This window comes from Cupressus sempervirens, chromosome 5, assembly GCF_028749045.1.
Source record: "Cupressus sempervirens isolate cs-2001-9-10 chromosome 5, ASM2874904v1, whole genome shotgun sequence".
In the NCBI taxonomy this organism is placed as follows: domain Eukaryota; kingdom Viridiplantae; phylum Streptophyta; class Pinopsida; order Cupressales; family Cupressaceae; genus Cupressus; species Cupressus sempervirens.
The window spans coordinates 1,035,344,550-1,035,361,556 of record NC_143122.1 but is presented as its reverse complement, the minus strand read 5'-3'; positions in this window follow the sequence as shown (position 1 = coordinate 1,035,361,556).

Sequence of the window (17,007 nt, the reverse complement as noted above, 5' to 3'; positions counted from 1 at the left end):
ATGATGATCTTGTAAATGGTAGACCTATTATCATGGTTCTTTGGGCCAAATTTTACCAAATACCATGATAATGAACAAACAAAAGGTAATTGTTTGTAAGGTGACAATCTTGCAAATGATACGCTTGTTATCATGGACATCTCTAGATATTGCTCTGAGCAATTAGAGATCATAGATAATGAACCCAATATGTTATCATGAACATCTCTAGATATTTCTTTGGGCAATTCGAGATCATAGATAAAAAACTCATTTGTGTTACCATGGACATCTCTAGATATTGTTTTGACAATTAGAGATCATGGGTAATGGATTTTTATGTTATTACTATGGACATCTCTAGATATTTTTTCAGACAATTAGGGATCATAATGTATGTTATGATAGTGTTCATAACATTTTGATTGTCGTTATTTGACAAGTCACAATTTTAGAGTGCTAAAGTCAGATAATATGTTGTGTATAGATATCCTTGATTCTAATGTCTTATAAAATGTTTTTGTTACTCCTCCCTTTCTAAGAGGGAGTTTTGAAGTATAACATCAGTCAAAGTGATATATTCATTACATTGTGTATTTGTATTTAAGATTTATATGAACATTGTTTATGTCTCATATTACTAATAAGAATATATATATTCTTATATATGGGTAAAAGCATAGATCTGTATCACCCTTTAGGGTATTCGGCAGAGTTATGGCCGAAACACTTTTGGTCGAAAGGGTTACACCTGAAACCCCTTCAGACATGGCACTTTCCCATGCCTACATGGCCGTTGGGGTTTCGATGAAAATGCTTTCAGCCAAAAGGGTTTTTGCCATAACCCAAGTGAAATTATAAAAAATGAAAAATGGCTTGCAGACAATCATTTGTACTATCATGGTTTGTAGGAGTGGTCAGAGTGTTTCGGCCATAGCCGGTAAGTGGTTTTTTTTGTTTTGTTTTTTAGTTATTACATGTTAGCATTAGTTAAATTAATTATCTTTTAAGTGTTTTAGTAATCAGATTAATTAAATTTTAAGTATTTAATTAATTAAATTAATTATATTTTAAGTGTTTATCAATATGTTAGATAAAGAACTATATAGTATTTTTTAATTAAATCTCTATTTAATCATAAATGTAGAGTTTACATCAAACATAGAAAATTCAAGTTGAGACCTAGATAACTAAAGTAATTACATTTGATAAAACATTAGCATAGTACAAACCTATATAGATAACTAACATGTAACTTGAAACATTAGGTAGAACTAAACTATAATAAGTTCTAGTTGTTCAAACTTAAAAACTTAAAATTTAACCAATTTCAAACTTAGAAAACTTGGAAACTATAATAACATGTGCATGTGCACGTATATCTTAACTATGCATTTATAGATAGAGATCTTCTCTCTCTCTCTCTCTCTCTCTCTCTCTCTATATATATATATATATATATATATATATATATATATATATATATATATATATATATATATATATATATATATATATATATATCATTATGGAATTTGGTATTGGTGGAACACCTATGTCCTTAGGGGAGGCTAGTACTTAGGGAGGGTTTCATAGTGTTGAGTCAGGCACAACACATAGACCAATATCATCATCTGAGGAGAGACAATATTTTTTTACATATATTGTTGCTAGGTTATGTCATGCTATACAGTATCTTGATTCTACACTTTTGGCTTCTACCACTCACCCTAATAGGGAGAAGATTATTTCTATGAGAGATGAGTTATGCCATATGATTGAGATGATAGAGACATACAATCCCTTTGATGATATCAGTATTGAGACTTTTTACTCTTCCCTTTCTCACAGTGTCACTGGTACTATGAAGTATACATAGATTGATGGAGAGGTTTCCACTACTATGGTGAAGACTAAGTTTCCCTTTTATATAGATAGGCCTAGGGTTAGAGGTTATTTAGCTATGAAGTGTACATATCAGCTTGTTGCACCATTTATATATCCTTGATGGTTAGCTGTGCATCATAGGTGGCCATAGAGGTATGCATTTTCTCTTTATTTCTGCAAATAATTGTTTGTATAATTTTATTTACATCATGATGTTGACTATATAGATTTTCTAGGTCATGCTAGATAGGGCCTTAGTAGACTGTTAGAGAGATTTAGACTTGCAGACACCCCTGCACCTATTAACAAATGGGCAATGGCTGGTCCAAACCTTTTGGTCATGCTGAGAGCTCCATAGATGGCTACTGTGGGTATGACTATTCCCGATGATACACTCAGGACTCAGATAGATTCTAGCATTGCCACAGTTTCTATGTAGTTACAGGAGATGTCTTCATATCGATTTGGCATATATATGTTATGATCTCGTGGTCCCATTTTGACAAGTGCATCCTCTAGTGCAAGAGTTGATGATGCATATGAGATAGCAGATATACCATCTCCACTAGAGGTTTTTTCTATATTAGATGTGGATGCATTGCATTGTATGACAGCTTATTCAACATCTTGATGGCCCCTTTTTTTGCTGATGATAAATTTCTAAATTTTGTGATGAAAATATTGAATTATTTTATTAGGGTTATGATTATGTTCTTCCTATTTACAGTTTAACCCTAAATTTTTTTTCTTAAGCTCCATAATTTTTCTCTAACCCTAGGCTATATAAGTAAGTGGGTTTCATTCTCTCAAAATACATGATGTTCTTTGATGTTACGATGGAGGGTTAGCAAAATTTTGCAAGACCGTACTTCTCAATCTCATGATTAACATTGTGTCGTGTGGTCATAGGTAAGATTTTGAGTTTCCCCAATCATACTATATCCCTTGTGTTGTAAGATCACATCATGTTATGTGTTGTTCATGAGAGGGTCCTTTCTGATGTTACGATAAAAGTTTGTTCATGGCACTGGGAGCAGTGAGCAAGGGTGGTTATGACCCTACAATAAAGGCTTCATCATCAAGTCATAAAGAAAAATATATGGCCTGACAATCTCACGACATAAGGTTTATCATGGGATCATAGGAAGGATGAAGGCATGTTGAGATGGCACGATATCCTATTATCATAGGATCGTAAGGGTCACAAAAGTAAACATGTCACTACTTGTTAGGACAAATGTCAGTTTCCTATTTGAGAGGAGCCAACATACATGTGCCAAATGTGTTTTTCCTCAGCATTTGTGGGACCAAATTTTTTTAAGATGGATAGTGGCTTGTGGTCTCTGATCTTATGATAGCTCTTTTATTGTAAGATCTCAGGGTTTTGAGATAGGGTTTTCTGATGCTACGACTAGGGCTTAATCATAAGATCACACAAGGAAAGTTATAAGCTATCAATACTACAAGATAATGTTTTAAAGGCTACCATAACATCATAAGAGCAAAAGGGTTTCCTCACATTGCTACAAAGAGATAAACTTAACCAATATCATATGATCATAGGGTAAAGGAAAATGATTTGTGATGGGGAAAAATTGTTTGTTGAGTGATCGTAGAGTGAAATGGATTTTCCACCGATGTTGTGATAATAAGGAGTGTCGTAGGATCATAAATATTTTTGCTATCATATCTGATTGGCCGATATAAAAGTTAAAAGGGTCTCATAAGATTAGAGGGTCATCAATACAATGGTGTGATGTTACAAAAGGTCTTTTCAGCCACCCTATTGTAATATCATAGAATCTAATCTTTGCAGAAAATAGTTTGATAGACCTAGAGTTGGTAGTAGCAAGACTGGATGATAGGATTATCCAAGCTCCACAATTCTCGGATGATGATGAGTTCATCAAGTCTAATGAATTTAAATTTTTTTTATACAAAATAAAACAGAGTGAACTCATCCTCAAAATGAAACCTAATGAATCAGATGAGTAGAGGATGGAGTTAATTTAGAAGCTACATGCCTATGACCTTGAAAGTGAGGTAATGACCTTGGAGGAGGCTAGAGATCTTGTTCAAAGAAGTGGCATGTTACTAGTACCTAGTTGGGATTTGGAGCAAGCTTTCATGCTTGATCAAATTAGAAGACAAGAGAATGCCATCTCCTATGAAGTAATTGGTGCTGATGGTTTAAAGAGAGGGACTGGTTTCAACATTAACACCAAGTCCTTGGTAGTTTGGAGCATGGGCCCTATTTCTAATAAACCAAAATTGATGGATGTACAGAGCACAGAGCAAGGCAACATGATAATTTGGACTCTACAAGGTACCTTTGGCATAGAAATATCCAAGGCACTAAAACATTTTTCATTCATGAATGAAGCCAAGGTGGACGAAATGGAGGATAAATTGTCCCAAGCTATACATGACTAAATTGATGTTAGATAGCTCTATGAAAATGAGCTCAGAAGTAGTCATGTATACAAAGAAAAAATTGCTGAGCTAGAAGCTAAGGTCTAGACACTTGAGGATGAAATTGCATCTCTCAGAGAGTAACTGATACAAGTAGAATAGAGAGTGCCTCTAGCTTAGGAGGAGGGACAAGGGACTTTACTACTAGCTAAAGATACTACTAAAGCTTTGGTGCAGACTAAGGATATAGAGGAAGATGAGTCCTCACAGCAAAGGAGAATGAGCACTGATACTTAGTTCAATAGGGAGGAGATTTAAGGATTGGTATCTGTTGGTCATTTTTTTCCTTCCCGCTAGAATCACCACATTTGAACTCAACGTAGTAATGTTCACAAGTTTTAAATATCCAAATATTTAAAAGGGGCACAAAATACCTTATGCTAACCTTATGATATTTCTTCCTTGCACATTTTAATGTTTCTGTTGGCCCGCAAGTCCCCATCTTCGGATCAATCTAGATCAACGGTTGGCCCTATCTTGCTATGGGAAGTTGCACGTTGTTTTGCCATAGTGACATAGCACCTTTTGGTTGTATGGCCAGTGGGTCCTCCTTTTCCTTGTTGTTTCTCTAGCGTTGAGTTTTGATAGATCCCTAGAGGGTGCTATGCTACTATCGAAAAATCTATGTTCCTCGCCATTAGTGACATTGCGCCCAAATGAAAAGTGATGCTGTAGAAACATCAGAAGGAAGGTGGGTCCCAAGTATGCCCCGTTGGATATTAGTGATGAAATTTGGAACACATGATGGGACCTCAGGCAACGTGGAAGGATGACTGTGCTTGAAATGAGATTTTGATTCGTTTCCAGCTGGGTAGTTCATTGATGTTAGTAGTTACTTGGACCCACGTCGATTTCCTCACCCTCGGATCAATCTGGATCAACAGTGGGTGCTATCTTGCTATGGAAAGCTGCGAGGATATTACCCATAGCAACATAGCACCTCGACAACTCATGGCATAGATGACATCATGGGCCTTCCCTTCTCCAAAATAATATTACGGCTCGTCCTTAGTGGCAGTTGTCAGGTGGGTCATAGTATAGTGGTGATATTTCACTAGTTCACTCAGCCAACTCGGTGTGCAGTCATGCAATTTTCTTGCTTGCCATAGATCTAAGGAAAATCAACGATGGATGCTATCTCACTATGGAAAGCTGCAAGGATATTACACATAGTGACATAGTGCCATTGTGCCACATGGATCAGTGGGGCTAGGTCACGCAAAGATGAAGATGCCAGGCAATTGCCAAGTGGTTCGTGGGCCCAGGTTTTCAAGTTTCTTTTGAGAAGATGGCACAGTAATATGGTGAGTCTTCATGATCGTTAGATCAGTCTGGATCTACGATGGGTACTATCTTGCTATGGGAAATTTCTCGGAGGATACACATAGCAACATAGAACCTCGGCGATACGTGGTAGGGTGGAGCTGAGTAGTTTGAGACCATCAGTTGGTGCTAGTTAGGATTACAGGGTTTGGCCAGGTATGAGCAGTTAAGGCATTGATGGTTAGCAGCCAGCAGTTAATGTGACCATCACAGTCAGGGTTTGCAAGGTGGTGCAGTCAGTTTGAATATCTAGTCACATTTGGGGAGACCCACAAGGTGGCATAAAGAAATGAGAATATTAGTCTATGTGGTGCATTTTCATTGTGAGATTTGGCTGACTTGCTGACTCTGTTGATTCATGCACAAAAAATGATAAGAGGTCGGGTCTCTAGCATGATTTGATATTTATGATCGATCCCAACCACCTTTGAATGAGTGCAAAATGAGAGGGACACTCCACTACCCATTTTTTGATCCATCTACCTAGTCAGATTGGCTTAATGACACCATTTTTGTCTTCTCAAGGCATTATTTGACATAGAGGATCAGATATCATTGCATCTAGATCCGTATCCAAATCAAATTTTCTCCATGATTGTTCTCTGCAGGACTTAATGCAGTAGTTGTGGAGTAATTGCAGGGAGAGGACATCTCAATTATGCCTGAACTATAAAGGCAGAGTTTTATGAATTTTGTGGGTCAACCTTTCTCTATTTTCTCTATTATTGCTCTACATATTCTTAGTGTAAATTCCCCTGTGCCTCTGAACTACATGATTTTCTGCCTTATCTCTTTCAGCCATTGGTATGAAAGTGCAAGAACTCTTTGCCTCTTATTGGTGTTTTGTAGAGATCTATGATCTACATGACTATATCTCCTTGGCCTATGAATGATAATATAAGTGAATATCTCTTTCCTTGTGTCATTCATCTTGGTCTTCTGATCTGCATGTGATTATTAGATTAAAGCAAGTTTGAATGTGTATATCCTTAGTTTCATTCTGGTTCAATAGTGCATATATGGGAAGAGATTGGTCTGAACACTCTATTTTGGTGCATCACCTCTTTAGATTAGATTAGGTAGATTTTCTTTCATGCTCTCCTTTTCCCTTTTCCTCTCCAAGAGTAGTTAGGTGTGCCCTGATAGTAAGAGGAAGTTGACCTTCTCTAGAGACTGAACCTCACAGTTCAAGTCCCATAGCTTGGAGGTTGTTTCCATGTTTCACTAGGTTGTCCTCATGCATAGGCTTTGGACAAGGGTGCAAACCTAAGTGACTATAGTTTTTGGCACACTCGGTGGGACAATATTTCAAAAAATTTCAAGCCTACTAGTGTCAAAAGGGAAGATTCCAAGATCAATACTAAGGAGATAGTACTAGCTTTGGTGTTTAAGCCTTCAAGAGACTCATTCTTCAAAGTACTTGGTGACTCTAAGCTTCAAATACATATCTGGTTCAAGACCAAAGTTACAGTGATTTATGCCCAGAGCTGAAACAAGGGCATATTCTAGAGGTAAGTTTCAATATCAAGAGCTTTCATTTTCAAACCCTAGAAGAAGGAAGACTAGAATATCTTTATCACCAGTTAGGAGTGCAATAGTAACAAATACACCTACAAGATGTATCTCTACTCCTCCTACTATTAGATCTCAACCTAGACTACCATCAATACATATCAATAGATCACTTGTCTATATGGAATTGCCTAGAGCTCATACTTTTGCCACCTTTAATGGTGGAAGCCCTCTCTTATTAGCCCAAAGACATGACATAGCAGTAGCTGCACTCAAAAGTATACCAGAGTTTACTAGTGAAACTTCTATCTCTCCCTCAGAACACATTCAAGAGGTTGCAAATATCTGTAATATCCATGGTATTACAGAGGATGATGTTGTAGTTAGGCTCCTAGCCTCATCCTTGAAAGGAAAAGCACTACAATGGTATAGAGGTTTAGCTCATGGTTCTATAACAGATTGGGATGGATTAGGAGCAGATTGTGCAAACATTTTGAGGATAAAAGTGACTATTTGTCACTTTTAGAGAAGTTGACTACTATAAAAAGAGCCCCCCATGAATGTATGACTCATTTTAATTATAGATTTCAAAAGACATGGGATAGAATACCTACTTTAGTGAAGCCTACCCCTGGTAATGCCTTCTTGCATTACCTTAGAGCTTTTAACAGTGATATTTCCACTACAATCCAAACTATGGGAGGAGATACCTTTCCTAATGCTTGTGACATAGAAATAAAATTAGAGAACATCCTAATACAAGGAGGTAAACTAGCTCAAAGGCCTCCTATGCCTTTCTTCCCTGATGTTCCAAATCACCAACCAGTATTGGCTCTTGTTCCCACAACTTCTACATCAAAATCCCTTGTCCCAGTCCCTCAAGCTTCCACATCTTCATATGGGATAGATGAAATCAAAGAGATGATGCAATCTCTGATGCAGAACATGGATAAAAGAGAAAAGAACCTAGAGAAAAGATTACAAGATTATGGGAAGAAGCTAGAGGATAACTCCTCTATGATGCAGAAAATAAGCAACAAGGTGGTGAATTTAGAAAGACAACAAGCTCAAGGTAGTAAGCCTCATCAATTGTAATATCAAACTCCAAGTAGTGGCAGGCCTCCAAATCCTAATCATTGGAACAATTCTTTTGATCAGAGTAGACAGGGTGGCCATGCTTCAACCTCAAATGTAAACCAAAGTAGGGCCACAGTCCCTCAAAACAATATGGCTCAAGATCAAGATTTTTTTCCCTCTTGTAACTACTCCTATGCCTATTATATGTGTCAGAAGGCTGAATCTTTTATGGCTTTGATAGTCCAAGAACCTGTAGCAAAACAATCATACAAGGAGGACCAATTTAAAGATGCCTCAGATATGCAAAGATAGGGTGATTGCTCTTTTATGAATCATTAGATGGAGGAGCATTTTAATTTAAAAAAATATTCCATTGCTCATAACACTAGAAGAAAAAGAAGAGCTATGGAAGATGTTGTCCCTCCTCCTCCCAATCAGGCCTCAACTTCAAATGCAATATCTCATGAGCAAGCAGAAAATAATCAATCAAGTACCTTTCAGCAGCAAAGGCAAAATCATGGTAGAAAGGATGCAAGTGATCCTCAGGTTATTCCATCTCAACCTCATACAATTTCAGCTCCCAAATCTTCTACCAAAGCACCTGCTATGCCATTTAGTGTGGTAGAGAAAATGAAGAAGACAAATGTGAATATCTCCATGTGGGATGTTGTTGCTACTATACCTGTGCAAAAGAGGCTACTGCAACAAGAATTGGAAAGAATTGAACCAAAGGATTAGCCACCTCATATGGAAAGTGCCACAAGCCTAGTACAACCATCAAATGAGGTAGAAACAAGTAAAAATGTTAGACCTCCTCCATTGTATGTTTCTCTAATTATAGGGGGCAAACTAGTCCATAATTGCATGATTGATTCAAGGGCTAGTAGTTCAGTGATGCCTAGGTGTGTTTTTGATGCTTTGGGAATGAAATATGAGCCCATCATTAGGGATGTATTATAGTTGGATGGTAGTATTGTCAAGACTGTAGGGATCCTTAGGAATGTGGAGATGGCCTTACATGCATGCCTTGGTTGTACTGTAACCCAAGATATCTCTATTGCTAAGGTAAAGCCATATTTTGCCATCTATCTGTCAAGAGACTTTACTGCCCAAATAGGTGGTTTCATATCTTTTGATTGGTCATATATGTCTTTCAAGATGAGATATGGAGCCAATGCTTCAATCAAAGTAGAGCCTCAAGCCCTCCATCATACTGAATCTTCCACCCCTAATTCCATCAACATGAATTTCCCTATCCTAGAGATGGATGAGAATCACATAGTGAATGAGCCCACCACTCCCCTAGCAGAGATACCTAATTTTTTCTTGGATGAATGGGCTAATGCGTATCAATTTGACCCTATGTCAAAAACCCTTGAGACAGGTCTCAGTACATATTGTATATTGGAGAAAGATGCTCTAGTTCCCAATCTTGTGGAGACTAAATAAGATATGAGTGGGATATGGAGTATGTACTTTGATGGATCAAGGAATAAAAATGGAGCAGGGGCTAGTGTGATGTAAATTTCTCCTGCACAAGTAAGGTACTATTTCTCCTTTAGGCTCTAGTTCAGTTTCACTAATAATGTGTCACTAATAATGTGGCTAAGTACAAATCCTTTATTCAAGGTCTCCTGTTTGCTCAAAAAAGAGGAATTTAAGCTTTAAGATTTTATGGAGATAGTAAGTTGGTGGTCAATCAAGTGAGAAATCATAATATCGCCAAGAATGGTTTTCTCAAGTGTTATAAACATAGGGTATGGGATTTGCTTGAGGGTTTTAATGCATTTAATATTCAAAGCATCTCTAGAAAAGAAAACAAGCATGCTAATAGACTTGCAGCAATAGGTGCATCTTATGATGTACCAAGGAATCTTAAAGAAAAGAAGGAGCAACAAATCAGAGTGGTAGTAAGGCCTGCTATCCCTGATAATAACATCCATTAGCAAGTGTTTGAATCTGATGAGAAAATTGTCAGCTTCTTGCAGAATGAGGCATAATTTTTAGAGAGAAATTAGTCAAGACTACAGGATCAGTATGCTGACCAAATCATTAACCTCAGCTCCAAAAAGCTGCCTAAAGGTCTCATTACTCTAGAGAGTGTTTTTAATCCTGATGATCAAGCAAGAGACAGGGCCATGAACCTAGCTACTAATGAAGATGACTACACTCTAGTCATGATTGCTGATGGAAAGTCCTTAAACATGGGGAATGTATGTTCTGAAATTGAACAAGAAAATTTTATTCAGCTATGTCAAGAATTTAATGATGTATTTGACTGGACATATGATGACTTAAAGGGCTTTGACCCAAGGTTGTTTTAGCATACCATAGATTTAATTAATGATGTAAAACCAATAAGACAAAAATAGAGACCAGTGAATCCCAAGATTGAACCCTTAATGAGAAAAGAGCTATCCAAGTTGATTGAGGCCCACATAATTTTCCCTATCAAGTAGTCATCATGGGTAGCAAACCTTGTCCCTCTTAGGATGAAGAATAGAGAAATTAGATTGTGTGTGGACTTTAGGGACCTTAACCAAGCTTCCCTTAAAGATCACCATCCTCTCCTTTCTATGGAGCAGATTTTGTCCAAGGTCAGTGGTTCAAAGAGATTTTCATTTCTTGATGGATTTTCTGGCTACAATCAAGTTCTAGTTAAAGAGTTTGATAGGTACAAGACTGCATTTACCACTAAATGGGGTACCTATGCTTATTGTAAGATGCCATTTAGGCTAACAAATGCAAGTGCTACATTTCAGAAGGCAATAGAGATTGCCTTCAAAGGATTGATTGACAAGTTTTTCTTAGTTTACCTTGATGATATCACTGTATATTCAAAGGATGTAGAAGATCATTTTGATCATCTAAGATAGGTATTCTTAAGATGCAGAGAGTTTGGGGTTTCCCTTAACCCAATCAAGTGTGTCTTTGCTACTAACCAAGGAAAATTATTAGGACATATTGTATCTGAGGATGGCTTAACCATTGATCCAGAGAGAACAAAAGCAATACTTGCCCTCCCTCTTCCTAAACATAAGAAAGGGCCGCAAAGTTTCCTAGGTAGGATAAATTTTGTGAGAAGATTTATTCCAAATCTTGCTATTGTTGTGAAACCTCTTACAACTATGCTCAAGAAAGGTATGGTCTTTTCATGGACCAAGGAAGGGAAGAAAAGTTTTGAAGAGATCAAGATAGCCATAGCCTTAGCCCCTACTCTCATGAATCCAAATTTTGAGAAAGATTTCATCCTTTATACCCTAGGTGGTGAGTCAAGCATTTCTGTTGTCCTGACTCAAAGAAATGATAAAGGTGACGAGCAGCCCATAGCTTTCTTTAGTGAAGGGCTTAAAGAATATGAAGATAAATATAGCTATGTAGAGAAGCATGCCCTTGCAGTCATCAGAGCTTTAAAGAAATTAAGACACCTCCTATCTGTTAATAAAATTCATTTGTTAGTACCCCATGCCAGTGTGAAGGATTTTCTTTTGAGCAAAGATATTAGTGAGAAAAGAGCTGGCTGGATTACTAAAGTGATGGAATATGATATTGACATTCAAATTACCAAGCTAGTAAGAGGGAGGGGGTTGTGTAAATAGATTTTATCATCTCAAGAACCTAATGAGGAAGCTACTATGATACTAATAGAGCAAAAAGGGGTAAGAAATAGTGACCCAAGGAGTTGGATGGGTGACATGATGAACTTCTTATTAGGCAATGGATACCCTCAAGGATTAGAAAAAGCTAAAAGAAGATAGTATAGATTGTAGTCAATTCCTTATGTCATAATTGATGGTATCCTTTTTAGGAGAGATTTTAATGGAACCTTATTGAGATGTATTGATATAGGCCAAGCTGAAAGAATAATCAAAGAGCTCCATGATGGTCCTAATGGTGGTCACTTCTTAGCTAGAACAACTACAATGAAGATCATGAGGGTTGGTTACTTTTGGCCATCCTTGTTCCATGACTGTCATAGGTATGTAAGGAAGTGTGAAAAATGTACTTCTTCTCTAGAAAAAAAAGACTTGCAGCTCTTCACCTTCATCCTATCCAAGTGCATCAACCTTTTTCTCAATGGGGATTGTATTTCATAGGCCCTATCAATCCTTCTTCTAGTTCTGGTCACAAGTGGATTCTAGCTACTACAGATTACTTCACTAGATGGACAGAGGTAGTTGCATTGAAGGATGCCACTAAATCTTTAGTTGTTGAGTTCCTTGATGGAATTATGACCAGGTTTGGTGCCCCTTCAACCATTATTTTAGATAATGCAAGGTCTTTCGTTGGAGCTCAGATTTGTGCATGGGCAGTGGACCATAATATCTATTTGAGCACATCCTCAAATTATTACCCCCAGGGTAATGGTTTGGCTGAGTCCTCCAACAAGAACTTGATCAGGATCATGAAAAGGAAAATAGAAGATAACCAGAGGTGTTGGCATAAAAAATTGAAGACTGCACTGTGGGCTGACAGAATAACGCCTAAAAGGTCAATAGGGAATTCACCATTGGTGATAGTTTATGGCAAAGAAGCAAGACTTCCAATTTAATTGGAGTTCCCATCCCTAGAGAGAGCTCATTAGCTAGAGTTGATTGAAGATGATGCCATGCCAATAAGAATGGAAGAGCTGATGGAGCTGGAAGAGAAGAGAAATAAAGCCATGTAAACCCTAGAGACACACCAGAAACAAGTATAAAAATGTTTTGACAGGAAGGCTAGGGTCAGAATCTTCAGGGAGGAAGATTTGGTTCTGAAATGGGATGTAGATAGGGAAAAACCAAGAAGAAACTCAAAGTTTGATGCATTATGGAGTGGCCCCTATCTGATTATTAGTTGCAAACAGGCCAATGCTTTCTAGTTAAGCAAGCCTGATGGTGAGATTCTGCCTATCCTAGTCAATGGGATCTATCGCAAGCCATGTTTATGAGGGTTTGAGATTCCATGTACATAGTTAGCTTAGTTTTGTTTCTAGTTTGTTCTGTGCTTTTCCAAGAAGTGCACGAGCATAGGATTATCTCCGTGAGATAGCAAGTTTTGAAATTTTGAAGGTTGTAGAAGGAGGTTTTGGTCTTTGGTTCCAGTTGCAAAGATAGGGGTTTCAGGGTTTTCTTCTCGAAGGTAGGGTTAGGGTTTCACAGTATAGATAGGATCCACATCTTTTTGACTCTATAGCCCAATGGATGCATGAGGTCACTAGTCTATGCATAGCTAGTTTGTGTCCCCTCTAAGTTGCCAGATTTGTTGGTCATTTTGTGCCTTCCCACCAGAATCACCACATTTGAATTCAACATAGTAACGTTCACAAGTTTTAAATATCCAAATACTCAAAAGGGGCACAAAATACCTTATGCTAACCTTATGATATTTCTTCCTATGCATTTTAATGTTTCTGCGGGTCCGCAAGTCCCCATCATCGAATTGATCTAGATCAATGGTTGGTGCTATCTCGCTATTGGAAGTTTCACATTGTTTTGCCATAGTGACATAGCGCCTTTTGGCTGCATGGCTAGTGGGTCCTCCTTTTCTTTGTTGTTTCTCTAGTGCTGGGTTTTGATAGATCCTCAGAGGGTGCTATAGCGCTATCAAAAAATATGTGTTCCTCGCCGTTAGCGACATAGCACCCAGATGGAAAGTGATGTTGTGACAACATCAAAAGGAAGGTGGATCCCAAGTATGCCCCATCACATATCAGTGATGAAATTTGACACACACGGTGGGACCTCAGGCACGTGGAAGGATGATTGTGCTTGAAATGAAGCTTTGATTCATCGCCAGTTGGGCAGTTTGTTGATGTCAGCAGTTACTTGGACCCATGCCCCTTTCAAATGCATGAAGATTTCCTCACCCTCAGATCATTCTGGATCAACGGTGGGCACTATCTCATTATGAAAAGCTGCAAGGATATTACCCATAGTGACATAGCACCTTGGCGGCGTGAGGCATAGAGGACATCATGGGCCTACCCTTCTCCAAAATAATATTACAGCTCATCCTCGGTGGAATTTGTCAAGTGGGTCATAACACAGTGGCGATATTTCATTGGTCCACTTAGCTAACTTGGTTTGCAGTCATGCAATTTTCTTGCTCGCCATAGATCTAAGGAAAATCAATGGTGGGCACTATCTCGCTATGGAAAGCTACGAGGATATTACCCATAGTGACATAGCACCATTGTGCCATGTGGATCAGTGGGGCCAGGTCATGCCAAGATAAAGATGCCAGGCAGTTGCCAAGTGGTTTGTAGGCCCAAGTTTTCAAGTTTCCTTTAAGGAGATGGCATAGTAATATGGAAAGTCTTGATGATCGTCAAATCTATCTAGATCTACGATGGGCACTATCTCGCTATGGGAAATTTCTCGAAGGATACGCATAGTGACATAGTGCCTCGGTGACAAATGGCAGGGTGGGGCAGAGTATTTTGAGACCATTAGTTGGTGCTAGCTAGGATCACGAGGTCTGGTCAGGGTATGAGCAGTTAAGGCATTAACAGTTAGTAGCCGGCAGTTAATGTGACCATCGTGGTCAGGGTTTGCAAGGTGGCACGATCAGTTTGAATGTCTGGTCAAATTTGGGGAGACCCGCAAGGTAGCATAAAGAAATTAGATTATTGGTCCACATGGTGCATTTTCATTGTGAGATTTAGCTGACTCACTGACTTTGTTGATTAATGCACCAAAAATGATAAGAGGCCAAGTCTCCCACATGATTTGATATTTATGATTGATCCCAACCACCTTCAAGTGAGTGTAGAATGAGAGGGACACTCCACTACCCATTTTTTGATCCATCTACCTAGTCAGAGTAGCTTAATGGCACCGTTTCTATCTTCTAAAGGCATTATTTGACATAGAGGATCAGATATCATTGCATCTAGATCCGTATCCATATCAAATTTTCTCCATGATTGTTCTCTGTAGGACTTAATGCAGTAGTTGTGGAGTAATTGCAAAGATTGGACATCTTAGTTATGCTTGAACTATAAAGACAAAGTTTTATGAATTTTGTGGGTTGACATTTCTCTATTTTCTCTATTATTGCTCTGCAGATTCTCAGTGTAAATTCCCCTGTGCCTTTGAACTACATGATTTTTTGCCTTATCTTTTTCAGCCATTGGTATGAAAGTGCAAGAACTCTTTGCCTCTTACTGGTGTTTTGTAGAGATCTATGATCTGCATGACTATATCTCCTTGGCCTATGAATGAATCTCTCTTTCCTTGTGTCATTCATTGTGGTCTTCTGATCTGCATGTGATTATTAGATTAAAGCAAGTCTGAATGTGTATATCCTTAGTTTCATTCTGGTTCAATAGTGCATATATGGGCAGATATTGGTCTGAACACTCTATTTTGGTACATCACTACTTTAGATTAGATTAGGTAGATTTTCTTTCATGCTCTCCTTCTCTCTTTTCCTCTTCAAGAGTAGTTAGGTGTGCCCTGATAGTAAGAGGAAGTCGGCCTTCTCCAGAGACTCAACCTCACAATTCAAGTCCCATAGCTTGGAGGTTGTTTCCATGTTTCACTAGGTTGTCCTCATGCATAGGCTTTGGACAAGGGTGCAAACCTAAGTGACAATAGTATCCTTAAAGCTATGATGACCCACAAGGTTGATGTTTTGAAGAACTTATCCCAACAGGCCCATAGCTCTTTTGTTTCTTTGCAAAGTGCTGAGCAATTTTGTAATGAAGCACTCTCATGGTTGACTCCCACTTTTAACCTTTTGGGACCCTACATTTAGTTTTTAGATAGATTGATTATGCTAATGGCTAAAAAACCAGACTTACCAGACAAAATTTTTACAGTCAAGGAGAGCCTAGAAATGGTAAAAGAATTAAGTGGCTTCTTTTTTGGTAAGTTACAAGTTATACAAGACAAATTGAAGACATTGTCAAATGGAATGGGACCTTGTATACCATCAATTTTGGGTACTACTAATATAGTAAGGGAATGGCAACAATGGTCAATGATGGGGACACAACCCAAGAACATAATGGACACAACAGAAAAGGGGAATTGTATTAATTGAAAAATAAGCTAGTACATTCAGTACAAAGAAAATAAACTTCAAAACATGCCCTAAGGGCTTACAATAGCATAAATGTGGACATAATTTCTCCTTTCAGTACCTCCTCTCAAACTCCACTCCAAACTGCCTTTTACAATGCCAAAAATCTCTTTAAATAGACCCTGAAGGGTTAAGGACTAGGAGTACATTCTAGAAAGTGCTAGTAGGCATCCACCGACCAAATAGAAGGTTCTAGAAGCTACGTTAGAAGTTGACGCAAGAAGAATCCATAAATGGTAACCGAACTTCCGGGAGGCATAACTTTTGAACCGTAGCTCCGATTGACGAACTGTTTACATTTTCAAAAAGCTCTCAAAGCGTTCTATATCCCTATGGACAAGATTTACTCGTCCCCCATTTTTTGGCCCTTTTTTGAGGTCATTTAATGCCCCTAACCTAACTTTGAAGCATTCTTAGGAGGTCTCCACAACCTGAAAAACTGTAATAACTTTCAAACCATGGGGCCTTTTGACCTGATTCTTTTTCTGGAATGCTCTAAATTACAATTACATTCATCTAGCCAATTTACATCTCCTAGTTCACCAAAATGATGGCTCAATTACATACTCCTATTTTTTTGAGATTTACATGAACACTGATAATGGAACTATGAGAGTTGGAACCTTTATTTGACCCAAATGGGTATCCAAAAATGAAAACACATGAAACAGAAACTAAGTCTAAGTATAT